This window comes from Carassius gibelio, chromosome B13, assembly GCF_023724105.1.
Source record: "Carassius gibelio isolate Cgi1373 ecotype wild population from Czech Republic chromosome B13, carGib1.2-hapl.c, whole genome shotgun sequence".
Lineage (NCBI taxonomy): Eukaryota > Metazoa > Chordata > Actinopteri > Cypriniformes > Cyprinidae > Carassius > Carassius gibelio.
In genome coordinates this window covers 18,051,932-18,079,886 of record NC_068408.1, presented here as the reverse complement: position 1 = coordinate 18,079,886, position 27,955 = coordinate 18,051,932, and the positions used below count along the sequence as shown (strand labels likewise).

General features: G+C 39.1%; 1 protein-coding gene across 1 annotated transcript in view; it reads right to left on the bottom strand.

Annotated features, from left to right (window-relative positions):
• Positions 1-27,955, bottom strand: part of atrnl1a (attractin-like 1a) — a 314,332-nt gene that overhangs the window by 62,334 nt on the left and 224,043 nt on the right. The window lies entirely within an intron of this gene.

The window sequence follows — 27,955 nt, the reverse complement described above, 5'->3', positions numbered from 1 at the left end:
ATGTATTCTCCTGTGTTGGCAAAGTTTTATAAACAATTTCTGTAACAAATCTAGTGAGATAATGCACTTTGTTTCCCCAGATGAATGTTAAGCAATTCAAATTCACACCATATGCAGAGTTTAGCCCCTTTTTCAAATAAAGTATTTACTGGTAAATTACCTGTAAGTAACTAGAGCCCGACCGATATTATCGGCGATATGTGCTAATTGCATTTAAATCGGCATCTGCGTTTATAACGGCCGATGAAACATGAGAAACAGAGTCTCATGCTTCACTCATGTTATGAGTGTTGCATAGTTTGCCCACCAGAGGGAGGTCTATAACCCCAGAGTTGACAACAGCGCCAGAAATTCACTACAGAAGAAAGCGATCAGCCAAGCCACCCAGGTGAGTCTGTTGTTTCGTCATGTGAAATGATTGTAGATTTAGTTCATACACTGTTTATAAAAACAGTGGTAGTTCTAGCTAACGGTCCTATCATTATCACTTCTAAATATTCTACAACATCACTTACAGCCGCTAATGCATTGCTATATTAGATTAACCACAAAGCTAATACCATGTTTATCAGTGGAAGAGCGCGAACGTTAATAAGAGGTCAAACTATAACGTTAGCATTTAACTTATTCTTATTCTATTGCGGTGTGTTTCCCACATAATGACCGCGTAATGGTCCTTTCACACAGGACGCGGTATTCACGGTGCTTGCCCGCTGGGTTTAGCGTTGCCCTTCAGATACAACGCGATTTGCGCTGCGCTATGGCGTTGGCGGAGTTTTAAAAACTTTTAGTGGGAGCTCTTTCATAGTCTGTTGTTCCTCCTTTCGGTCAGCAGCAAACATGTATTTATCCCGTTAGCAAGAAGCAAGGCAGAAGAGGCTACCCTCAGGTCCAGAGAACAATTTGGTGAATTCACGTTACTCTCGGAATCAACTTCGAATTGATTCCGTAATCTTCCGGTAACAGTAGGCTAACTTTACGTTGGCCAGCGCATGACGATGTTTTGATTCAGACTGCACAAAGAGAAGAGGAGAATATATACGGGTCCGTTGTGAATGTGTCTGTGAGGGCAAATATAGTGTAGTTACAGTAGGTGCGTCAGAAATTATTAAACCAGAGGGGACATGTAAATAAATGTGAGCTGAACTCTTTTCTTTTTTTTTTTTTTTTTACATATTGTTTCAAAGCAGCTTTAAAGACATAACAGGACAATGTTGAAATAATATAGTTAAATATAAGTAGGTAATACCTATTGCTTGACAAATAAAAAAAATATATATATTTCTCATTTTTGCCTATGTAGGAGATCCCTGTTTATTATTATTATAATTCTAATGATGACATGAGTAATGATTCATGGTGATATTATTAATGCACATACTTATTATTTCTCTGTCTCTCTTTCTGCCTACAGATGGCTGAAAAAGGTGAATGCTGTAGCAGCAAAGTGTGGGACTACTTCTGCAAATACCTAAACTTTAGTATTATAATTTATTTACAGTACACACACAGACTGTTAAAACCAGCTTCAACTGGAAGAAAGTAAAAGTGTTAAATGTTTAAAATCAGTTTTTTTGATCATTAAAAAATATATACTTTTGATGTGCAATTGTTTAGTCATTGAGACTGTAATCTAAGGCTTTCTTTTTTTTTTTTTTTTTTTTTTTTTTACATAAATCCCTTCTGGAAAATGGTTTATACAGCCCACATACATAGAACAGGCAGATATTTTGCTATTGAATGTTGTGTAAGTGCAGTTTATAGGAAATGGGTCTAATATCCAGTTTATTTTCAAAATCAAAATATCGGCTTATAAATCGGCTCTTTTCGAGTTAATATCGGCATCGGCCCCCAAAAATCCATATCGGTCGGGCTCTATAAGTAACAGAGTATGTGAGTGGAGCGAGGAGTGGAGTGGCGTAATTTTGCATGGAGCTAGGAGCAGATTTTTTGAAAGTCAGAGCATTGAGGTTTTTACTCGCTCCGAGAACGTTCCGCTACCGCTCTGTCACAAGCACAAAATATGCCAACTCATGCATTAAACATAATCAGTTAGCTTGACAGATATGTGGGTCACATACAGAGGTTAAAATGGCAATGGACGAGTGCGGGAGGTTAAAGCAACTTACAACTGTAAGTTGTACAGTTTGTTCATTTCAGCTCAAAACTAATGTGCTGGTACATTGCTGCACACAGACAGAGCACACAAGCTCGCACATAATGTACAGATCACATGCATACATTCTAGAATGAAGAAAAATTCATTCAAAAAAATTCATTCAAAAGTTAAAGCATATTCTTTCTGTTTCTTAAATAACTACTCTCAGCTTCGCCATAGTAGAGAGAGACATTGCACAGACAAGTAAGCTAAGGTTAAGCAATCATTTAATAAGGACTTGGGCTAATTGTAGTGTTCGAATAAAACATGTTAAAACTATTCTTCTAGTATTATGCATTTATTTTTCCTTTAATATCATTACTTAGATTTTTTAAGCATAGTGAAACAATTTAGCTGCGGAGTGAAGGTGGCGCGGTGTTTCTGATCAGTTGAGCGAGGAGCGGGAAATTGTGAATCCGGAATGGAGTGATTATTGAATGCTTGGAGCACAGAGGGGAAACTGTTGCCACTCCACTCTGCTCACATACTCTGGTAAGATACCATTAAGAGATCATGTGTGAACAGGACCATTTTCATCTTATGGAGATGACGTGATTACTCTGAGCTGTTTACAAAGCTCCACTGCATTTTTAGTCATTTTTCTATGTAAATATGCACTAGATGGATATCTTTGACCATTGCACCTCGCAGCTTTTTTCACACTTATCCATTCATCAGGGCTGGGACTCTACAAATGGATACTATTATGGGCATCTCATGTTTATAAGAGCACAAACATTTTATTAGCTGGTAATGTTAGTTTGGTTAAGAGTGAAAGCCCTGCTTCTCTCATACCAATGGTAGGCAAACTCATGGGCTGCGTTCCAGTCCGGTTTTTATGCCCTTCACTCGCAGACTTCCCTCTGTCTCATTGTGGTCTATGCATCTGCCTGAAGTGTGCATATAGGGGTGTGACGGTTCGTATATAACCGTGAGACCGGCGGTTATAGTTGAACACCGTCATTAGAACTCTATAACCGCCAAAACCGTGTCATTAAAATATTTTTTACAAACATTTTTTAGATAGGATCATAATATGCGCAATATATCGGGAGACATGGTTTTTACCACTTAATGAAGTTTTGTAAATCGTCAGACATGATATTTACCACTTCATAAAATTTTGCTTTGTAGAAAACCTTTCTTAAAAACAAATTTCGTTTTGTACAAATTTTGTCTTAATTTTAATAAATGTTTCATCAACCAATTGCGTGTATTTTAATAAATAAAAAGCAAATATAGCAGACAATGATAACCGACATGGAAGCACCAGCGAGCCGCGTTCACTTGCACTGCACTAGAGCGCATCTCATCGCAAATGAAACTCAGCGTAGGCCTATGCCTCATACAATAGCATTAAATATCTTTGCTGCATCCTTTCTAGAACAGACAATGGCATTTTTTTGCGACTCGCATCAGCAAAGCATTGCATGGCCATAGACCGCAAAACAATCAGCGGATGGCGGGCGGGTGCGGCTTTGAAATTTGCTCCAAAAACGTTGGCTCGGATGATGAGTTTTGTGACCGATCTCCTTAATAAATGGAGGTCTGAAATCTCTGCCCCTTTACCGATCAGAGCGCGCGCTGACACGGAGTTAACCCGCTATCTCCAAGAACAACCAATTGACTCTACGGTAGATCCACTAACACCCCCCCCCAGCCCGACGGTTATGTTATGAACCGTCACATTTGACTCACGTCATAACCGTCATCACCAATTCTGAAACCGGCACACCCCTATGTGCATATGAAACAAACTCGCTCCCTCACTCAAAATTAAGGAGTCAAGGGTCCGTCCATGGCTGCGTTTGATGTACATCATTGATTATGTTATATGAGTAGCCACTAATGGCAGAAGCCATGCAATGGCCTGAACTGGAACGTCCTAAATCCTTGATCACTTAGAATCAGCTATTCAGTTGGTTTATCGTTTACATTTTTCCTCTTACAAATTTGTATATAGGTATGCCTGGGCTATTATAAAAGTAAAAAATAAAATTATACTATACTATACTATAATATATATATATATATATATATATATATATATATATATATATATATATTTATATATATATATATTATACTATACTATACTATACTATAATATATATTTTATACACCCCTAATATATATATATATATATATTAGGGGTGTAACGATACGCGTATTCGTATTGAACCGTCCATTCGTTGGACTAATTAATTATATTTGGAAAATAAATAAAAAATTGTGAAATATAATGATATGCGTTCAACAAGGTAGCCCAATAACCCATACGACGTAACAGGCAACGCCCCTGACACCCCCGAAGAAGAAAAAAAAACACCAACTTATATGTTTATGTTAGGCTACTCAGTCAGGTGCTCGCTCACTCAGTAAGCGCTGAAGGCTCGTTGCAAAATGGCCAATGCGTTTAACAGACCAGAAATAGAAGATCCTCCAATAACCAACAGGTCTGGTGTTTGGGTGCACTTTACCAATCGATCGGGGCATCCAAACAAGCACGGAAATCAAAATGGACTAGTACTGTACTGTGTCGGAATTTCCTGAGCAGTACGATACAATTAACAGGCCTGCACGTTATTAGATAGAAGAACTGTGATAAATAGAACGTATTCACGGGCAGTTTTGAAAACTCCACCTCTTGGCATAGTGCAGCACAAATCGCATTGTATCTGAAGGGCAACGCTGAGCCCAGGGTCCAGCACCGCGCATACCGCGTCCTGTGTGAAAGACCCTTTAGCCATTTTGCAACGAGCCTTCAGCGCGTACTGAGTGAGCGAGCGCAGGTTTTAAGAACACGTTAATGTAATTGAGCCCCATAACAATATTCCTTCACGAGCCCATTTCAGCCAGACCGTATCCTGCTTTGTTCCAAAAAACAAAAGCCCTATAGAGAACCAATTGAGTAAAAATACTCAATATAAAGAGTTATAGAGTTCCATATAAAATGTTACATCTTTGCATTTGTTCATAACTACTACAACAATATAACATTTTCATTTTTTTTATAAGGAGCTGTTTTTGTTTTATACAGTATGCTGCTAAGAAAACACCATAGAAGATGGGTAAAGAATAGCTCCATCATTGTTCAATGTAAAAAAAATAAATAAAAAAAAAAACATACTTTGTTAGTTTTAATAAATGATTTTTTTTTAAATCAAGGAAATTTATCTGCCAATTTTTTCTTTTTGCTGTATCTAAAACATACCGAACCGAACCGTGACACCAGTGTATCGTATCGAACCGAACCGTGAATTTTGTGAACCGTTACACCCCTAATATATATATTTGACACCATAATTGTGTTGCATTGTGGTGTAAGGAGCAGCCTGAAGTGTACATATGAAAGCAGACTTGCTCACTTAAAGCCCTGAATATATGAAATCTGTTTTGACACGTGGAGTTGATACAAGTGGGAGTATATAAGGTCAAGTAGATGAGGAAGACATTTTCATTTATATTTGGTGTTTTAATTCATCTCTATTGTCTATTTTCAATCACTTTCCTGGTGTCTTTGAGAGGAGGGTCTATGTATGGGCTTTTCTGATCTTTTGATCTAATATTGTGAAATAGGCTGGTGCAATTTACTTATGAACACAAGGAGACAATTGAAAATGATATGGAGAGCAGTAGCTTTCATTTCTGCTATGATAGCCTCAGAACTGTGCCAAACATTGAAAGTGAAGTGACATTCAGACATTGCGGGTTTGTGTTAGAATCAGGACTGGTAAGAGAACATTGTAAACATTGTACTTTTTTTCGCCTTCAAACCAAATTTAAACCAAAATCCCATCTGTCTAGCATTCTTCAACAACATGTTACATAATGTTTAAAGGATTAGGTCAGTAGGCTGTCTGTTGTGGGTGTTTGTATGCATTTGACCAAATGAGTGCTCACATTATGAACCTTTATTTAGCTTGTGAGTGGACTAACATCTAATTACCAGGTGTAAACACTGCCTAAGATGAACTTTTGATGATGACTTATTTACTGAGTTAAAAGTTAGAAGAGAAATGTGTCACAACAGATGTTTTCTCAGTGTTTTTGAATTTGATTAGAGTCATTCGAATATGCATCCGTGAGAGTCTGGATGTTCTTGTTCCAAACTGGTATGCATTATCAATTCTCAGGAGTACAGACATGAGAGTATCAGGGAAAGTCAAGGTAAAGGGTGGTGAGATGATTCATAGGACAGTCACTTGCGATGATTATTAAAGCTGGCTATGTCTGTGTGTGTGTGCCACGGTCAAGAGAAAAAGAAACTCACTAGTAGAGAACGAATGGTTTATCATCCCTGACTAGTCCTTCAGGAGGTGAAGGACATTGTGGTATTTCAATAAATTTGTGATATAACAAACAAATAAGAACTAAAGGAACTAAATTTAAATTTAGAAATGTTTTGATATATACTAAGACAAGTACAGTCAGTTTGGTCACTGTCACAGAATAACCCCCCCCCCCCCAAATAAAAGGGTTTTTATCATCCGTAAGAAAATTCTTCTGCGATAATAAATGGCTCACTGTATATTATCCAGCTAATTACACAGCTACTTAGCAAATACATAAATGGACATGAAATATTGTTTGGTTTGAAATTATTTCATTATGTGAGATGAAAGAGACTGATATGAACAAGTAAAGTAGTTTGTTCGTAATTGTACAAAAAAATATGCAGATTGCCAAAATTCACCAATCAAAATCAAGTATAGGGAGCCAGGTAATATATTATGGTATTGTTCAAACACAACTGAGGGCACACAAACAGGTTTCCCATTCCTCAGAAACTCATTACACTTAAACAAAAGATCACACCTTTTTAAAATCTGACGGTATAAATGCCTGCATATCAGCTGTTTTATCTTTCTGAAGAAAATACAAATATACAGAAGTAAAAAATACAGCATATTAGATTAAATACAATAAACTTTTAGGAGTAATTAATGATAGCTGATCTTCATCATATTTTTACACTAATATCACAAACAATGTTTGGTAATGGTTGAACTTCACAGCCTCCAGGCTGGTTTACTTGATCAATGTAGTTTCCTCTGGGTTTATCCTGATTAATGCTTTCTGGGGCTGATGTAATAACTCAAACCTTTAATCAAACAATTATCCAATAATACACACATGCAGTCTCACTGCATTCAAAGCAGCTAATTAAAAAAATACAACCCAATCATTTATACATTTTAATATGATACAAGTTTACACAAGTTTTTATAAGTCATTAAATCTTTCATTCAACTGATTCTTTCCAAAACCCTGATTCATACAGCAATAAAACACTATTGCTGCCATGATTGTTATTTTGCTTTGGTTTTTTATGTTCAGTCAAATTAAAGCTGCAGTAGGGAACTTTTGACGCTCTAGCGGTTAATAAACAGAACTGCTTGCATCTTGCGGAAGAAGACTGTAGCCGGAGCTACTTCTCTCTGTTTATGTCTATGAAGAATCACAAAGGTACTGGGTTACTCCGCCGCGGTACCCCCGAAGCAATCTAAAATAGTCAGAATATAAACACTTATTATAGGTGCACCCTAGTGATTCAGGACAAGCCAAAAACACGGTTTGGAAAATGGATTCATGGTGTACTCGCTTATTATGTTCATTTTTCTACATTTTGAACACAAACAAAGTTACGGACCGCAGCTCTGATTGGTTGTTTTTTACCGGGAGCGCATGACTTTCTGCAAATGGCAATAGGACCACTGGGAGGAGCCAGAGGAGCTTGATTTTTTTCACAGATTATCTGTCTCATATTCTACTATCAGGACATAATGACAGGTTTAATAAATATGTAAAGAATATTTTTTTTACAAAAGTTCTCTACAGCACCTTTAACTAAATTAATTATTCAGAAAACCACATTTTTACATAATGATTCTTCATTGTGCTCTACTATTTTAATTTCAAGAATGCAAAAGTGCATAAAAGTCAAAGTCATTAAATTTGATTTGACTGCTTTTATGATTTGCTTATTAATTCAGTTCATAAACGAAATAAACTGAAAATAAACTTAAGTTCATTTTCTGATTATGGGAAGAACAACACTTGACACTGTAACATCTCTTTGTAGACTGCAATATAATTATTTTATAATAATTTATTATGTGTGTAGCTAAGGCATCCATTATACATTGCCTGTTGGCATGCAAGACGGAACAAAAGCATATACCTATGAATAAGCCCTTTCTAAATACAAATTGATAGAATGGGTACCACAGTGACCCTTTTCTAGCTTAGGTGACAATAGCACCCAGGCATAGGTCTATAGTGGGTCATTGTAAACATCCACGATGTCTTTCTTTTCTTCAGAATGGTGCACAATAACTCTGGCCGATAAGAGAGTGTAATTTCCGGCTCATTCCAGTACGGTTTTAACAGAAAACCCTGTTTACTTTCCAAGCACAGACAGAAAATTAAGCTCTTTTGTCACCATGAAAGCAAGGTGTCTCACAAAAACAGGACACACTCTGTTTTTATTCAGTAACATCTGAAGGACCAAGTTGCTTTGCTCCTAAAGTAGCATAATTGTGGTCTGTTTCCTCAGGCATTTTTGTAAACTGGCAGAACACAGACTGAAAGCTCATACAGAACATTTACTCCATATGATGGACTTATTGCATAATAGCTTCACAATATATCATTTCTATCTTATTGCCAACTGCTAAATGATTATGCTGGATTGCACAGCCTTGCACTTCAGCAAACTTACCAAAGTTCAAAAGTTTAAGGTTGCTAATTTTTTTAGAAGCCATTACACCATTATTTTGTCACATGACCCTTCAGATTTCACTCTAAGGTGCTGATTTGGTGTTTTTTTTTAATATGGAGATACTTTTTAACCTCTTGTTGTTGTTATTTTATTTTTATTTTTTTTTGCTGATTCTTTGATAAATAGAAAGTTCAGAATAACAGCATTTGTAACATGAAAATATATTTATTGTTGCTTTTGATCAATTACATGCATCTGTGCTGGGAAAAGTACTAAACAAAGTAAAGAAAAAAATTGAAAAAATAAAATAAAAAGAAAAGAAACAAAGTACTGACCCCAAACTTTTGAATGGTAGTATACTAATATACTTTAAATATATAATTTTGTATAAATTGTTTAAAGTATTACCAGATTAACTGTACTGTGTAATTACCCAAGTCTGTGTAATAGCACTAGCATATAGCGTGACAAAAAGATAATTCATAACATACAGTGGCTTTAAGAACCGTTTTATATGCCATTAATTTTATATACAGAGTAATATAAAAAGGGTGACTGAATAGCTAAAAAAAAAAAAGTTTGTTTGTTTAACAGCTTTAACACCAGTATTAAAGACTTTTAAAAATAAGTTGAGCTCAAAACTCACTCTTAGTCAGCAGCTAGTGTTCAAAATTACTTGATCCGATGTGGACTATAATCACTAAACAAGGCAGAAATATTTTAAGACTATGCACGCTAAACATTAACGTTACCATAGTAAACATGGTAAATGCAACCACTTGGAGGAATCAGACATCAGCTTCTTATTCTCTATCACAATTGTGCATTTATTTAGTAACATTTTATCTGTCATCTTGTCTGATAATTTAGCTCCATGTAGCATAGCCTATCATAGCCTAATGATTTTTGTTTGGGGGCTTTTATAAAAATAAGAGAGTCTGCACTGCGGATCCTTTCAGAAAGCTAACAGCTATAACACCAGCAATAAACACTTTTTTTATTATAAGTTGAGCTCAAAACTCACTTTCAGTCCGCAGGAGTTTTTGTAATAACTTGATCTGATGTGAATTATAATCACCATACAAGGCAGAAATATTCATAAATGATGCAAAAGACTGTGCACGCTAAACATTAACATTACCATAGTAAACATGGCAAATATGACCACTTGAAGAAATCAGATGTCAGCTTCTTATTCTCTATCGCAATCGTGTAATTATTTAGTAACTTATATTATCTGTCATGTCATGTCCCATTGAGCAGATCAGTAAGATCATGATCTTAGTCAATCAAAGTGGAACATAAGCAAAGCCAAGACCCCTCTAGACACTCTGTTGGGATGGGTGGAAGAGATGAAGGTATAGCGAAGTACTATGAGTGCAAAGGATTCTTCGAGTTACCTTAAAGCTCATAAAAACTCCCTTTATGTGCAAGGTCCATTGTGAATAAAGTAGATCAATGGTTACATACGAGGAGGCTTCCATTTGAACGGGTCCAGCTGGGGACGTTATCTAACTCTGCTGAGCAGAGCAGAACATTACTGATTGTCAGATCCATCTCTGCACTCATACAACCTCTTTATAAATGGGCCAAATACTTTCAGTCCAAGATTATGACCAAGACTACAGTTGACAGAGAAAATGAAGCAAGGAAAAAAGGGAAACCAGATGGAAAAGGAACGATGGGGAGTGACAGACAAGAAGAAGTAATTAAGGTGCTAAGACCAATGGGATTCTCTCTTCTTCATTTCACTTACTCCCCTAGATAGTGTGTGAAAAGGATGACAAGAGTAAATCTCACTCTGTTGACATCTCACACTGTGGTGAGGAGGAGGAGGAGTGTGACAATTTAGCTGTCATCATCACATCCTCACTTCACATTAGCCCTCATCATCAGCTCTCTCTGATACAGGTTTGCATCAAGCCACACATCTGTGGAAAAAAATCTGCTTTATTGATGGGTAACAGAAGCATGTAGTCTCTGTTAGCCTTAAGGGAAGACGTTTGAAACAACCAGGACTCTTCCTATAGGCCAAACTGAGCAACTGATGGAGAAGGGCTTTGGTTAGTGGGGTAACCAAGAACCTGATAGCCACTCTAGCTGAGCTCCATGATCATATGTGGAGATAGTAGAAATCGACAGAAGGACAAACATCACTCCAACACTCTGCTGATCCAGTCTTTATGGTGGTGTGGACAAACTCAATCCTCTCTTCAGTTAAGACACATGAAAACACGCTTGGAATTTACAAAAAAGCACCTAAAGGACCCTCAGACTCTGAGAAACAAGATTATCTGGTCTGACGAACCTCAATTCTTAGCATCTTTTTTGAAGGAAACCAGCTCTGCTCATCACCTGCAGATACCATCCCAAAAGTAAAGTATGCTGGTAGCAGCATCATGCCGTGGGACTGTTTTTCAGCAGCAGGTAGAGAAGGACTCGTCAGAGTAGATGGAACGCTCGGTGCAGCAAAATATAGAGATAGCCTTGATGAAAACCCAGTCCAGAGCATTCAGAAACTTAGACTGGGCATAAAGTTCATCTTCCAATAGGACAGTGACCATAAGCACCCATCAAGAGTGGCTTATAGACAACTCCGTGAATATCCTCGAAGGGCCCAGCTACTGCCTGAGATCGAACCCAATCAAATATTTCTGGAAAAACCTGAAAATGTGCATCTGCCCCGATCCAAACTGACAGAACTTGAGAGGTGAAAGGATGAGGAGAAGAATGACAGATATTTGCCAAATGCTGATGAGCAAAGATTGTTGCATCAAACAAAAAAATACTTGAGATTGTAAAGGTGTATCAGCTAAATATTTAGTTAAGGGTATAAATACTTATTCAATGTACTTATTTCAGTTTCTTAATTTTTTATAAATTTACTAAGTTGTGACAATTCTCAGGGCTCTAGAGTGTGACTAATTTTGTTGCACGTGCGACCTAATCTGTCTATGGTGAAATTAAAAAAATCTTTTAGAGGGAAAAAAATTCTCAGTAACTCTGTAAAGTTCGACAACAGACACTAAATCCCTACATTTCAGCCCGATACAGATGGGCCGGGCTTCGAGACAATTTTCACGTCATAGTTCAGATGCGGGCTGGGCTTCCCACCTGTTTTAGACTTCTCGTTATTTTTATATTTTAGACATCCATCAATAAGTGCTGAAAAAAATTGCTGCGCTGGTGGAAACGACACAAGACCGTGCTATCGCTACTGTCAAGAATGGCGCAACACTGTCCCACCAACAGCAGTAGGTGCATGCTGTCAGCACAGCTGAACAGTTCTGTGTTCAAATACACGCAATAGGCTTAAGATTGCTGCTAAGCACTGGCAAAATTTCCATAAATGTGACAGAGGAATAGTAAGGAGATATTTGAATTATTTTCTAATAAACTAGTGTTTTCTGAGTCTGTGTTGCAAGGATGAAGTTGCCGATCCTGACTCGTCATCTCCTCATGATGACACACCCTTAGAGAGAATTGTATCTTTACGGATTATGATTATAATGAAAGAGTTTTTGTTTTCGATTTGTTTTATTTGGTTAAGTAGTCACTTAAAGCTTTCTATAGATATATTTATCATGTCTGTGAGGCATGTTTGCACTGAGTTTCGGTTAATTTTTGTACTCCTGTTAGAGATGGGCGATATATCGCATGCGATTGTCACCTGCATTTCATCAGTAAAGCCTGTTCCCTGATTTGTGGTAAATCACCATCACCTGCTTTCAAATGGAGCAGTATTTAATAGACAGAGCCGTAGATCACTGACAAGCTACGCAATATCACGTTCATTATCGAAGATGAATCGCCTTTGATAATGAACGCAATATTGCGTAACTTGTCAGTACTCTTGTTAACGACGAGATGGCAGAAAGCGCACCATGTTTGCTTTCTTTATTTTATAAAAGCACAACATTTGTTGATATTGTGAGTGCACACAAATAAAAATACACCCTTTGCTGTTACAAATGATGTATTACTCTTACCTTTATGAGCAAAAATGACAGTGTATCCACTGAAAAAAATCCAAGTGATCATGCTGTCATCTCCAGGTCCTAAAGTGTCTCCGCACAATCTATTGGATATAGCGCACATTTATCTTGGTCTGGGTTATATGCTTGAACTTGTTTTATATCTATAGATTTTATTTTAGGCAAATCGTGATGATTTGAGAAGGCTAAATTGATCAGACATAGGCTCACGGTCTGCCACTGGGTGCTTGGTAATCACTTAAAAAAAAAACACTAAAACTTATATTTAACAAACAAAAAATGCTCCAAACGTTTTACTAAATTAACTTAATAAAAAAAAAAAAAATAGTAACAAAATATAATCACTTCGCTATTACATACAAAACTGAACTATTTTAATAGCAGAAACAGTATTATAAGCTGTTTATGGACTGTTTAGCTGTTCAAATCAGACAATAGAGCATCGCTTCATTCAGGCACAGTGGAAGATCTGATAAGAATCAGTGTAGAAGGGTCAAGTCTGGAAGATTTTGATGCTAGAGAGAGTGTTGTGGCCAGCTGGTTTAGCCGAGGCCAAAAATCAAGAAAGCCAAACTACAGGAGTTGGCTATCCGAGGGGCATGTGACTGCAATGGAGAATAGTCCATAAGACATTGAGCCATGAGATGTTCAGTCTGAAGCCCTTAAAACACATAATTTAGTTTTAAGTTTAAATTTCAGCTCAATGAAACACTTTAAGCACCAACACGTTTTCAGTAAGTTACCTTTCTTGTAGAATTGTGCTTCAAATAAAGAACTTTATGTTGACCAGAATGTTAATCAATCATTTAGGCTACAAGTCAATATTGCCTATATGGACAGCGATTTAAAAAAAAAAAGTGAACTTGTAAGACTGTGGTGTTAAATGCGATGCGGTCTAAACTTTATGCAAAATTAGTGCAAAAAGTTAGTCTAGAGCCCTGATTCTCTTTTTGCTTTGTCAGTGTGGTGTATGGAGTGTAGATTGATGTGGGAAAAAATTATTGTAAGAAGTTTATCATAAGGCAGCAACATAATAAAATGTGAAAAAAAAATTGAAGGGGTAAGAATACATTCGCAAGAAACTGTACACTGTATGAATTTCTTTGAAATTAATTCCATTTTAATTCCATCTATGTCTCAAACTTAACTTAAAATCTAAATTACAATCCTGTTTGTTAACTCAATTTAAACTGGGCAATTTAATTTTAAAGCTACTGGCATTTGAAAGTAATTCTCAAATCAGTTCTGAATAGCTCTCAGCCATGGTGTATGTTATCCTTCCTTCCATTACTTGTCATACCTCCTTTATCACCTCTTCCCTCTAAACTGCAGAGGCAAAACAGCCCAGAGTGCAATTACTCCTCAAAAGACCAGCCTCTGATTTCACAAAGTGCTAAATCTTACCTCCGAGCCACTGGCACTTTTCTATCTACAGTGTGTTGTGCACAAACTGGTACCATTTTAGTCTTAAGGGACTCACAAGCTCCACTGCGTGAGTGTAGGTGTGAAAGAGACGGAAAGAGAGAGCTATAGTCATAGTGTTAAATACATCTATAGTGCTCAGTTTATCACCTCACATTTCAAGGGACAACATATAAACACACACTTGAGTGACATTAGAGGGTTACTCCACCCCAAAATGAAAATTTTGAGATTTAATAACATATCCCCATGTTGTTCCAAACCCGTAAAAGCTTGTCTCCGGAACACAATTTAAGAAATTTTGGATGAAAACCGGGAGGCTTGTGACAGTCCCATTGACTGCCAAGTAAATTACACTGTCAAGGTCCAGAAAAGTATGAAAGAAATTGTCAGAATAGCCCATCTGCCATCAGTGGTTCAACTGTAACGTATGGAAATAGTATGGAAAGAAATACTAAACAATTCGATGGGGACCATCAACTGTTTGATAACCAGCATTCTTAAAAATATCTTCTTTTATTTTCAACATAAAAATGACATGAAGGTGGGCAAATGACACACTTTTCATTTTTGGGTGTATGTGCAATAACGCTTTAAAAAAAAGATATATACAAAGGTCATTTATATTTTAAAAAATTATCTCTAAAATACAGTATCATGGAAAAGTTTCTTTTTTGCCATTTTCAACAGATATCTGGAAATAATTCAGAATTAACTTGAAATTATGCTGTTATAATATACAAAAGAAAAAGGAGTAATTCTAAAACATTCTTTAAGGTCTTATTTGTATGGATAACAAATAAAACCTCTGAGCTGCTTTCTTGTTTGTTTGTTTGTTCATTCATTCTGTTTTGGAATCCCTTTGTACCAGTATGTTTTTCCTTATCTGGATGACTCATTATATATCTGTTTGTGTTTAGAATTGAATAGACTTTTTCATAACTTTTCCAGTAATTTGTGATGACTGGAAAAGGATAATAAAGAAGCATTTCTTTATGCCACACACAGAGAATAATTTTGGGCCGAACAAAAACTAAACTAGCGCAACCAAAATCATTTATATTCACTATAGTAATCTCCATGACCTTCATTTTTTTACCATGACTTTTGCATGACCTTTTAAGATTCCCATGACTTTTCCATTCCTGTAATTGGAATTTTCCATTCCAATTCCCTTTTGAAATTCTCTTATATTTCCAGGCTTACAAGGAACTATAATGCTTTGTGTTGAAGCTTTGATGTTTACATCCTCTACTGGTCATACATCTGTTCACTAATCATATTTCAAGGTCACGGTTGACCAAATATGAACTTTAGAAAGCAGCAAAAGATTTCACATGTACTTTGCTTTCAATTATACTATGCTTGTATGCGTATGAATGAGAGAGAATAAAGCACAAACTAGTGTGACCTCACCTTTAGCTCAACTTTTCAGTCACTGCAGTCACAGTCCACTGACAGCACATCTTTATTCTATTAGTGTTTGTCGAGAAGTTGTCTCCTGACTTCAAGGTTGAGTAAGTCACAGCTAACAGAGTTGTAGGACACAAGCACAGACATATCCACTTCTTGTGACAACAACTGTGACCCCAATACCTTTCACCTAACATCCGTCACAGAACTCTCTCAAAGAGAGAGTCAGAGGATTTTTTTTGCTGGAAATCTAAAACTCTGACTTTAAATAGAGTACCCTTTGATATGACTTCTGATTCTAAATTGTGAATTTAATTAGATTTTCCAATATAGTCTTTTTAAAGGTGAAGGCAAACAGTCTTCTTTGCCTCAAGAGCCATCTTTTATTTTGACTTCAGTATGGTCAGAAACAAACATATATGATAAAAAAAAAGGTTTTCTTAACTGTAATATCTCCAGTGTGATGTCAGATATCTTAATCAAGGTTGGTCGTTTCCCTCTGATTTCCCTGGACCAGCTAATCCTTTCTATCCCAACAAAACAAGGCAGGAAAGAAGGTGAAAGTCCCCACCAATTAAAAAGAGGCCTCCGGTGAGCCACATCAATGCGAGTCGGCCTCTAAAATATGATTCAGCAGATTTACAGCTTCATCTCGACATCCCCTTAACGAGGAGTCCACCCAATCAATCTTTGATCAATACCAATCTCCAGCAAGGGCCGTAAGGCAGAATCCACCAGCATCCCCATGGAGATTTGCTTTTGGATAATAAAGCATACAAACAGAGAGAGAGGATGGGAGAGTGCAGTCTTATGCCCTTCACATGAGAAGGTAATACGGATGGACATTATGGCATTATCAACCAGTGTAAAACATTCAGAAATTTGGACTGATGCTGGTGTTGAAATTACGCTTTGAGAAGGACGCCCAATCAAGTTTATGAGCGACCATCAGCTTTTCCACAAACCATGTACACATTTAACTTAGAGGAAATTACAGTTCTAATTTAATTTACTTGAAATTACAGAATGTCTTTATATTGCTGAAGCAGGAAAGTGAATTTTGTTAAACAAGTTCACATGTGCACATGCTATGTTCCTGTGGCTCAGTGGTAGAGCATTGCATTAGCAGCGCAAAAGGTTGTGGGTTCAATTCCCCGGAAACAGACATACTGGTAAAAAATAAATGTATAGCCTGAATCTTACTAAGAATGTATAGCCTGAATCTTATGATGCTGCTGACGTGTTTTCTGGCGCACCCATTAACAAAGATAGCACGTCAGCAGTGTCGTATGTCAACTGTCACAGCAGTCGCACTCACAACTAGGGATTGGAACCGAAAACCGGTTCTTATTCAGAACCGGTTTTGTTCTTTTTTTTTCAAAAGAACCGGAACCGTGAGCAATTTCTAAGTTTCGGTTCCGAAAATTGTTCTTGTGCAAATTGTGACCAAGCCCCCCTGCGCTGTGAGCAGCCTTGCACCGCTGTTATGAGTATTCAGCGTTTTCCGTAAAGGATGTCACGAAGTGAATAACAGACACACCTCCCTGCCTCTTTAATTACTGAGCACATTGATTCCAATAACGCGCATTCCACAAAATCGTTGCGCTGTTGCGTCTTTAATTGCCGAACACATTGTTTCCCATGACTGTACGTACACTCGTGCCTTTGATAACTGTGCACATCGTTTTGTCTGAGGCCGGCGACACACTGGATGCTTGGTGCAAGCGTCTCAGCTGCGTGGCATGTCCGTTTTGAATTCGGCTCCCATGTTAACAGGTTAGACTGCCTGCATGAGACGCACGTCTCGAAACGCCACGTAGCCAGTGTGTCACTGGCCTGACTGTACATCTAACAGCAGCGCGCTGCCCCTGCCGCCACTAAATTACATTATATTTGTCCCATATTGTCATTAATATACATACTGGCTTCAACTTCGACCACTAAATAAATAAACTGCTATTGTTATGCAAGTATGAGGGTTAGATTATTTAGTTTACAGGTCATTTCAAGAGTGATAAACAAAGTGATAGAAAATATTTATTTTAATGCATTTTAAATGTTTAAAAATGTGGAAACCACTCATTGCATCACACCATCTCCTGACTGCATTATTATTTGTAAAATAGGGACTTTATGGAGAGTGTGTATACATGTTTATAAGTTTAACCGTTTATATTTCATTAATTAAGGGAAATTAGTGTCTCTGCCCTCAAGGGACTATTTGGCCAACAAGCTTATTCCTGCTTGAAAAGCAAAACATTATTGATTGTGTAAAAAACAACTTTGAAACACATGCTGATTGATGGACTAGCATTACTCAACATTACTTACTACCTACTTACTTTTACTAAAGGTAAAATAGTAAAAAGAAAACAATAATAGTTCATTTAAATGGAACAAGAAGCCGAACCGAAAATTTTCTAAAAATACCCCACCCCACTTATGAAGGTCTTTACACTGTAATACATGTTGCATTTTGACATTGCCAACCTTTAAGTTAAGTTGACAGTAAGTAATAAACAGTATTGAGCCTTGAGTAGTTGAGTATTGTGCATTTTTCCTTACCACTATTTCTTAATAATTGTTTAATGATTTTAATGGAACCGAAATCAGAACCGGAACCGTTAGGTGGAACTGGAACCGGAAAATTTCTCACGATTCCCAACCCTACTCACAACTGACCCGGAAGAGAAGACAATGCTGAATAAAGTTGTTATTTTTTTATTTTTGTACCAAAATGTATTTTCGATGCTTCAACAAATTCTAACTGACCCTCTGATGTCACATGGACTACTATGATGATGTTTTTATTACCTTTCTGGACAAGGACAGTATTCCGTACATACATTTTCAATGGAGGGACATAAAGCTCTCAGACTAAATCTAAAATATCTTAAACTGTGTTCCGAAGATGAACGGAGGTCTTATGGGTTTGGAACGACATGAGGCTGAGTTATTAATGACATCATTTAAATTTTTGGGTAAACTAACCCTTTAACTGTAAGCGACGAGCATTCGCAAAAAAACAAAGAGAACAATTACATGTTAATGTTAAAAATGTTCAGAGGATTCATATTTCTTTCTTTTCCTGATGATTTTATATTATTAAAATGTATACAGCTCATAGCTCACAGCTCAGACACATAATATTAAGATTCAAGGGTATGTAAACCTTTGAATGGGGTAATTTTTATAAATTCAGTTCCCTTTCAGTCGGTCACGTTCGACGTTACAAATGGGATCTCGCCCGAGAGCCCAATCACCTTCGAGTGGTACAAAACGAGCCAATGGTACACAAAGTACCTGGGTCTGCTAAAGTGAGCAATTTGCATTCAAGCTTTCGCTTTGGAGCCGAGCACATCACTTGCAGCAATCACCGGAGTGTTTAAAAGCAAGAGCTGGTGTTGGTGTGACGGCGCGATTCAGCGGTTCGTCTGGGTTTCCTGCGACAGCTTCCGCGTTCCCCTGAGCGCTTCAACACCTCTAAAGGAGACATTTTCTCTCACAAAAAGAGATACGGGCCGATTTGCGTCTTTTTAAAGATGTCATTTCGCCCGTGTGTTTCTGGGTGCGGTTGCTCCTCGTGACGGTCAAGATCGCTGTGTTACGTGTCTGGGCTTCCAGCACGCTGAGATTGCGTTCGTGGATGGCTCATGTTTTCATTGCGGAGACATGACCATCTCGGTGTTGAGATCGAGACTCGATTACCTTAAAAGGTATAGAGTCCCCTCTGCCACACCCCGTTCTAGCTCTTCTTCTCGTAAGAGAGCTACTTCGGCTGGTGGCCAGGGTGATCTGAGGGTTACAGTGTGGGCTTCCCCGACAAGCGACGCTCCTCGGGCCACACCCCCCTCACATACGCCGCAGCCGGTTGAGTTCCCGGATGAGTTTGCTGGACCCTTTCAGGCTCCTGACATCACATTTGGGGCTCGCGAAGAGGACCGTATGTCGATCGCCGCATCACAAGGCGGGCTTGAGTCCTCAGGAGATGAGGGTTCAGCTGTGTTGCCTCCCTCGGGAGTGCCAGCGTTGTCCGAGTCCGATCCCAAGCTGACGGCCGTGCTTTCCCGCACTCCGCCCCCGCTAAGGGACGCTATGCCTCCCATGCCGGGGCTGTCTGCTCCACCACGCTGCCCCACTGTGGGTACGCCTTGTAGTCCCCTTGACCCCACTAGTTCGGTTCCTGGGAGCCTGGCTAGAGCTCCCCAGGCCTTCCCGATGGCTCATCCGGATGCTCAGGCTCGGCTACGCAATTCAGTTCACCCGGCGTCCTCCTAGGTTTCGGGGTGTCCACGCGACGATGGTGGGCAAAGATGCCCCTGTCATGCGCGCGGAGGTCGCGACCCTGCTGGCAAAGGGCGCGATAGAGTCCCTCCAGCCGACATGAAGTCCGGCTTTTACAGCCCTTACTTCATAGTACCCAAGAAGACAGGTGGGTTACGGCCAATCCTGGACCTGCGTGCCTTGAACCGAGCTCTGCACAGACTCCAGTTCAAGATGCTAACGCCCAAGTGCATTTTCGAATGCATTCGTCCGATGGATTGGTTTGCAGCGATCGACCTGAAGGACGCGTACTTTCATGTCTCCATTCTTCTTCGACACAGATCGTTTCTTCGGTTTGCTTTCGAGGGGCAGGCATATCAGTACATGGTTCTCCCATTCGGGTTGGCCCTGTCTCCCCGCGTCTTTACGAAGGTCGCGGAGGGAGCCCTGGCTCCTCTCAGGGAACAAGGTGTCCGTATCCTCAACTACCTCGACGACTGGCTGATCCTAGCTCACTCTCGGTTGTGCGAGCACAGGGATCTGGTGCTCAGACACCTCGCCCGACTGGGTCTTCAGGTCAACTGGGAAAAGAGCAAACTCTCCCCTGTGCAGAGGATCTCTTTTCTCGGTATGGGAATAGACTCGGTCGCCATGTTCGTGCAGCCTACGAATGAGCGCGCAGTCACTGCTTAATTGCCTGAGACAATTCGAGGGCAAGGGAGCGGTTCCACTGAAACTGTTTCAGAGGCTCCTGGGGCATATGGCGTCCACGGCGGCAGTCATACAGCTCGGGCTACTCCATATGAGACCGCTTCAGCACTGGCTTCACGACCGAGTCCCGAGATGGGCATAGCAACAGGGCATGCTGCGAGGGACCATCACTCCGGCCTGACATCGATACTTCACCCCGCGGTTGGACCCCTCATTTCTACGGGCCGGCGTGCCCCTAGAACCAGTGTCCAGACATGTTGTTGTGTCAACAGATGCCTCTGCCATGGGCTGGGGTGCCATGTGCAATGGGCATGCTGCGTCAGGCTCCTGGACAGGACCCCGACTTCAGTGGCATGTCAATTGCCTCGAGTTGCTAGCAGTACGTCTTGCTCTGCACCGCTTCAGGGCCCTGCTGAAGGACAAGCACGTTCTGGTCCATACGGACAACACTGCGACCGTAGCGTACATCAACCGTCAGGGTGGTCTACGCTCCCGCCGCATGTCGCAACTTGCTCACCATCTCCTCCTGTGGAGTCACAAGCATCTGAGGTCGCTTCGTTCCATTCACATTCCGGGCAGACTCAATCGTGCAGCCCACGAGCTCTCACGACAGCAGTCTCGCCCGGGGAATGGAGACTCCACCCCCAGTCGGTTCAGCTGATTTGGGAACACTTCGGAGACGCTCCATGTCCACCAGACATGCCTATGCTTTGAAGTGGAACCTCTTCGTCACTTGGTGTTCTTCACGGCGTGAGGACCCCTGGAAATGCCCGATTGGGTCAGTGCTTTCCTTTCTTCAGGAGGGGTTGGAACGAAGACTGTCTCTTTCCAGCCTCAGCCACCCTATGTGGCTGCCATTTCGGCTCACCATGACCCTGTTGAAGGTAAGTATCTTGGAAGGCACGATCTGATCATCAGGTTCCTGAGAGGAGCAAGGAGGCTCAATCCGCCTCGCCCTCAGCAAGTCCCCTCTTGGGACCTCGCAGTGGTTCTATCAGCACTGCAGAGAGCTCCCTTCGAACCTTTGCTCTCAGTAGAGCTAAAGTTTTTATCTTTGAAAACTGTGCTCCTGACGGCTTTGGCTTCGGTGAAGAGGGTCGGGGACCTGCAGGCATTTTCAGTTGACGAAGCGTGCCTGGAATTCGGGCCGGCTAACTCTCACGTTATCTTGAGACCCCGGCCTGGGTACGTGCCCAAAGTTCCCTCCACTCCTTTTAGGGATCAGGTGGTGAACTTGCAAGCGCTGCCACTGGAGGAGTCAGACCCAGCCCTGGTGCTGCTCTGTCCAGTACGTGCGCTCCGCACCTACGTTGACAGAACTCGGTGCCTTAGGACCTCAGACCAGCAGAAGGGAAAGGCTGTCTCCAAGCAGAGGTTATCCCACTGGATAGTGGATGCTATTGTCCTGGCTTATCAGGCTCGAGACCTGCCATGCCCCCTAGGGGTGCGAGCTCAATTAACCCTTTCGAGTCGATTAACGCATATATGAGTTTTGAGTAATTTTCTCCTGATAACCCCGAAAAGAACTTAAATTACACTCTCAGTTTTAATCGTACAGATAACAGCAATACATCAATCGAATCTGTAAAGGGTCTAGTTTTTTTTGGATACAGACATAATAACAAAGAACCTTTGTGCACTTATAAATTAAAGATAACAAACAAAGTGCGCTGTCTGCAGTCTTTGTCTCCGCTGATCGTCATGTACAAACATGTCATTAAAATGAACTGTAACTCCGTGAATACTCAACGAAGAGAGATGAGAGAGATATCTATAGAAAGCCTGAAATGTCTACTTTTAAACTAAACAAGTGCTGCCGAAAACAAATATTCTGAGATAAAGTAATCCATATGAAAACAACGCGATGTCTATTTTTCATATATCCGCTCATTATATCTAATGTGACCACGCCCCCGCGCTTAACGCGCTATTCAGATTCAAACTGAAGCGCGCGGCTTGAATACGCCCACACAGAAGAAAAAGCAGCGAGACTGTTCTTCAAGTTTTTATCTTATTTTACTGTTTGCTTCGCGATGAGAGGAATAAGACATAATTCACCCCAAAAAGATGTGATGTGGTTGAGGATTTGAGAAATGGATTTCCTCAGAAAAAAGAATGAAGCACTTTATTCAGCAGAGATCATAAACATGAGTAAGTTTCTTTTTATTTATTTGTACTAGTTTTCACATAAAATGTAAACATTTTACTAGTCAGACTTTTTCCAAAAACTTTTTCCAAACTATAATTCCTGACTAAATGTATAATCAAGTGAAACATTATGAAGTTTCAATAACAATATACAATACTATACCATTCAAAAGCTTGATGTAAATAATATAAATGTGACAAATAGAGATAACTCTAACAAATGTAAAAACAATGCAGTTCTTTCGATTTATTCCCCCTAAAAAAACCTGAAAAATATTCTCAGCTCTTTCCAACATTAATAATAATAATGATGATGATAATAATAAATGGGGTTTATTTGGTAGAAAATAAGATTGTTAAAAGGATTTCTGAAGGACTGTGTGACTGCAGTAAGGATGCCAAAAAATTAGTTTGAAAGTCAACTTTGATTGTTCCTAATAAACTGTTTAACTGCTCCCCCAAGTGGATATTAAATTATGTTGTGGGATAATTAAATATATTCTTAATAAACTACAAACATAAAATTATATACTTTTATTTTGTTCTCACATTCTTTCTTGTAAGTCCTCCCTCAGAGTGGCACAGTTGAATGAGAGGCTCATTATGCATCTCATTATGCAGGCCTTTGTCTTCTCAGGTGTAAATCACAATGATATTCATGATAGTTGACGCCTACTCACATATGACTTTTACCAACAAAAAGTGTCTTAGAAAATTTAAATCAATATATTGTTTTCTGTGAATGAGTAAACAAGATGATTTTCACATAATTTAGAAAGAAAAATTCTAGGCTACAAGCTCCAGTTCTCAACTTTTCCGGCAACCAATTTTATGTATGTGTTTTATTGCCTTATTCAAGTGACTTAACATTTTTAGTTTTTCACTAACCATGCATAACATTTTTTTCTCAAAAATACAATCATGTACATGCATGCATTTCACATATTATTATAGCCCAGTTTGTGCTGATTACAGTGGTATTAGACTTTACCCATTTAGATATTTATAAGAAACGGAAAAAAGCACAAATATCAGGGCATGACAAAACTTCTCCAGGCCCCAAAAATACCCTTAGACTCCAGAGGGTTAACTAGGAGCGTAGCTTCCTCCTGGGCGCTGGCGCATGGCACCTTGCTAGCAGACATCTGTAGAGCTGCGGGCTGGGCGACACCTAACACATTCGCGAGATTTTATAATCTCCGTGTAGAGCCCGTGTCCTCCCGGGTACTCGCCCCTTCGGGCCAGTAAGGACCTGCTCGGTGTCAATCCGCTTGCTGCGCCATTCCACTCCGGACTGGATGCTTGCGCTATTCCCCTCAGGTGAGTTCCTCAGTCAGAACCCTGGGTTCCTCCAGCACTGTTGATGTCCAACACTTGCGTACATGCCCCTTGCTCAGCCATGTGTGGGACTAGGTGCCTCCATGTGTCGTGATTCCCCTTTCTGGGTAATCCCACGTGTGTATGTCCACAGTAAGTCTCTCCGCAGCATGTGTCTTTGCCTTGGAAAGCCCCTTGCCAGCTCTGTCGTTGAAACTTCCACCCTGCGGGCTGGGTACCTCAGAGTTTTTATGTATCACCACCTTGGTAGATACCTGCTTTCTGTAAGTCCTCCCACGGGCAGGCAGGCTGCTAGCATATGTCCAGCTGGAATATGCTACCCAGTGTATTCTGTGCGAGCTATAGGCCCTCACTCGTGCTGGCCTCACGACAGGGTGCTATCACTCACACGGGTCGCTGGAAGACAGCCATGTGGCGTTTTGTAAGGGACCCCATTCGTAACGTCGAACGTGACCGACTGAAAGGGAACGTCTTGGTTACGTATGTAACCCTCGTTCCCTGAAGGAGGGAACGGAGACATTACGTCCCCTTGCCACATCGCTGTTCCGCTGAATGGCCGGGTCACTGGCTCGTCTCCTCAGCGAAGACTTGAATGCGAATTGCTCACGTTGCTCCTTATATACCCGCTCTGCGGGGCGGAGCTCGCGATGCAAATTCCGCAGACCAAGGTACTTTGTGTACCATTGGCTGGTTTTGTACCACTCGAAGGTGATTGGGCTCTCGGGCGAGATCCCATTCGTAACGTCTCCGTTCCCTCCTTCAGGGAACGAGGGTTACATACGTAACCAAGATGTTATTCTTCTTCTTGTGGAGCATATGTAAACAACTGTTATGTGAAATATCTTACTCAGGACAGAACTAAATAAAAAAATAACATGCAATTTTCATGATTTTGTTTCAATTATTAACATTTTGCACATTCTTCAAGGGGTAAACTTGTGTAAACTTGTGAACACAGCCATAATAATAATAATAATAATAATAATAATAATAATAATAATATTATATATATATATATATATATATATATATATAGATAGATAGATAGATAGATAGTACAAATAGGAAACGCCAAGGCACTCTCTTTAAGAAAAATTAAAAAGCCTTTATTTTATGGCTTGGTCATCATAAACCTTTAAAAACTTAAAGGCTTGTATGCCGAAACGCGTCAGAATTTTTTAAAGGTTTATGATGACCAAGCCATAAAATAAAGGCTTTTTAATTTTTCTAAAAGAGAGTGCCTTGGAGTTTCCTATTTGTTCTATATTATGATTATCCCAAAGAGCACCTCAAGCTAACATTTTGAGTCCTGGAAGCGTCCCTCTATAGACATTTGATGAAAAAAAAAAAAAAATTATATATATATATATATATATATATATATATATATATATATATATATATATATATATATATATATATGGGCATATGTATATAATGAAAATTGTTATGAAAATGAAAAAATAAAAATCTGAAATGAAAATCTGTCTATGAAAACATGAACACGTGATTAGGACAGGTTAGATAATGATTACGATGAAGCAATGTTATTAATAAAGGAGCAAGAAATATCTGTCTGAGGTGAAGAGTATACCAATAAACGGAAGCTAATTCTATGACACATCCTATGATAGATCAGATAACTGAGATGCATATCAGACGTAATATTACAACTTGTATCAGCACAATAGGATGCTAAGTTATGCGTCAGACAGAGAGAGAGAGAGAGAAAGAGCGCAAGCGCGCGCGAGCTTCCTCTGATGCGTTTTAATGACAGCGCGCTGAAAGATGGGCAAGGACAGATTTTACTATAGATTCCTATAAAGTTCTCATTGTAAATGTATGGCAGATTTGTGCTATATTTTCATCTACGTTATTAAGTGTAATAGTTGTAATTAAGCTGTATTTTTAAGTTAAGTTTTATTTTCCATAAACCACATGCGCGTTTTCAAAGCCATATGAATAGAATTATGCCCACAAATATGACGGAAAAAAAAGTTTGGCTGCAAAACATTTAAGAGCAATATCATTATCGTGCATTGCTTATATGAGCATGAAACGAATCGCTGATATGATATAATTGTTCATGTTAATTAATCAGACATAGACTAGCTCTTGCAACTTTTATCTGAAAAAAAATCTCCGGATGCAGATGTGAACTTGACCGAAAGTGTAACTCGGATTGCGCTTTACAAACACGAAAGTACAATAAATTCACATTAGTGTCACTATCGTTATTTTTTATGTATTCTAATATTTAATTAATATTTTGTATTCAATTTGCTCTTTCTGATAAACCAAAATATTATTTAAATATTATTTAACAGCATGGAAATCACTGATTATTGCTAAATAATTGAATAAGATTTAAAATATATTTAAGATAAAAACTATAACAAACAAATAATTTTCGTCATCTCTACGGATATGTTTAATGTAATTAGCTACAAATATATCCAGTGCATTTTTATTTTATAAAGACTTTTATAAATTTCATTATTTGTCTGTGATTTAAAAATTAACACACAAAGATACTTTTTCTTTTTTTTGTTACTTAATTCAACTGCATTTTTTTTTTTTACAAAACATTATCTTCCAGTATAACTTTAGCAGAATATTTAGATCCAGCGGTGAAATGTAGTTTTTAAAAAATAAAGAAAAAAGTTCACCAAGTTTAACCAAACAACTATTATGAGGTATAAAACAGAGACCAAATAGCCTAGATATTTTAACTATGGCTTAAGCTCAAAACTAAATAATAATATTATTTTTTAAAAATGGATATTATATTTACCACGACCGGTGAAACATTCAAATGTCTATTCAAAAAGATAAGCCGCTCTACGTGCTCAGATGAGAGCCGCGTGCGCAGCCTGTTCACATTTAGTGGAATAAATTCACTCCGCTGGAACAGATGTTGCAGGAACAGCCAGGTACCACTGGACAAGTAAACCTTCTCTGTACCTGAAACTAATGGGCAGCAAATCTTTCACCACCATTTCAGCGAATAGCTTTGTCGTCTTCTCGGTTCTGCCTGCGTTGCATTTAGGTCTTACGACAGGTGATTCAATGCTCGTCTGAGTTCCGCTCTGTTATCGACAAATATTTTATGTACACATTTTAGATGATAGCGGATTATATTTGTTGTATGTGTGTGACAACTTGGCGCTGCACAGCTAACCCTGGACTGTATTTTCATCGTTCTTCCCAAAGGGAAACCAGCCATCACTTACGTGACTTTGAGGCCATGATTAGCTGTCTTCTAACGTCTTTTGAGGCATCAAGTGGGAAGCTAACCAATCAGACATCAGGGCGCTGCCCAACGTGCTGCCATAACCAATCAAAAAAATAAAAAATAATTTCGATCATCGTTTACGTGATCAATCATCGCTGTCGCGGTCGAGTACTCGATCACTGTTGCACATCCCTATTCTAGTCTTCATCATATATTTGTCATTATTATTTTTAACCCAAATTGAATTAACAAATGTAGTTTTAGAATACATTTTCAATATTTCTAATATTTCAAGCTGCTTGGAAAGAAGTACAGGTGAATTTGTAAAGTGAATATGTGTTCTCTACTTCACCAAATAACAAAGCCACTCTATGCCATCAAAACTTATGGCACAGTAACACAACAAGCATTGTTTGGAAATGTTTTGTAGGTCAGTCTCATCCAAAGCTTTTAGCTAAGCTTTTATTTCACTCTTCCCTGGGCTAAGTGAGCAGGCCTATTTTAACCATCTTGTTAGAGGCCAGTCAGTACCAGTGGCATCCAAACCT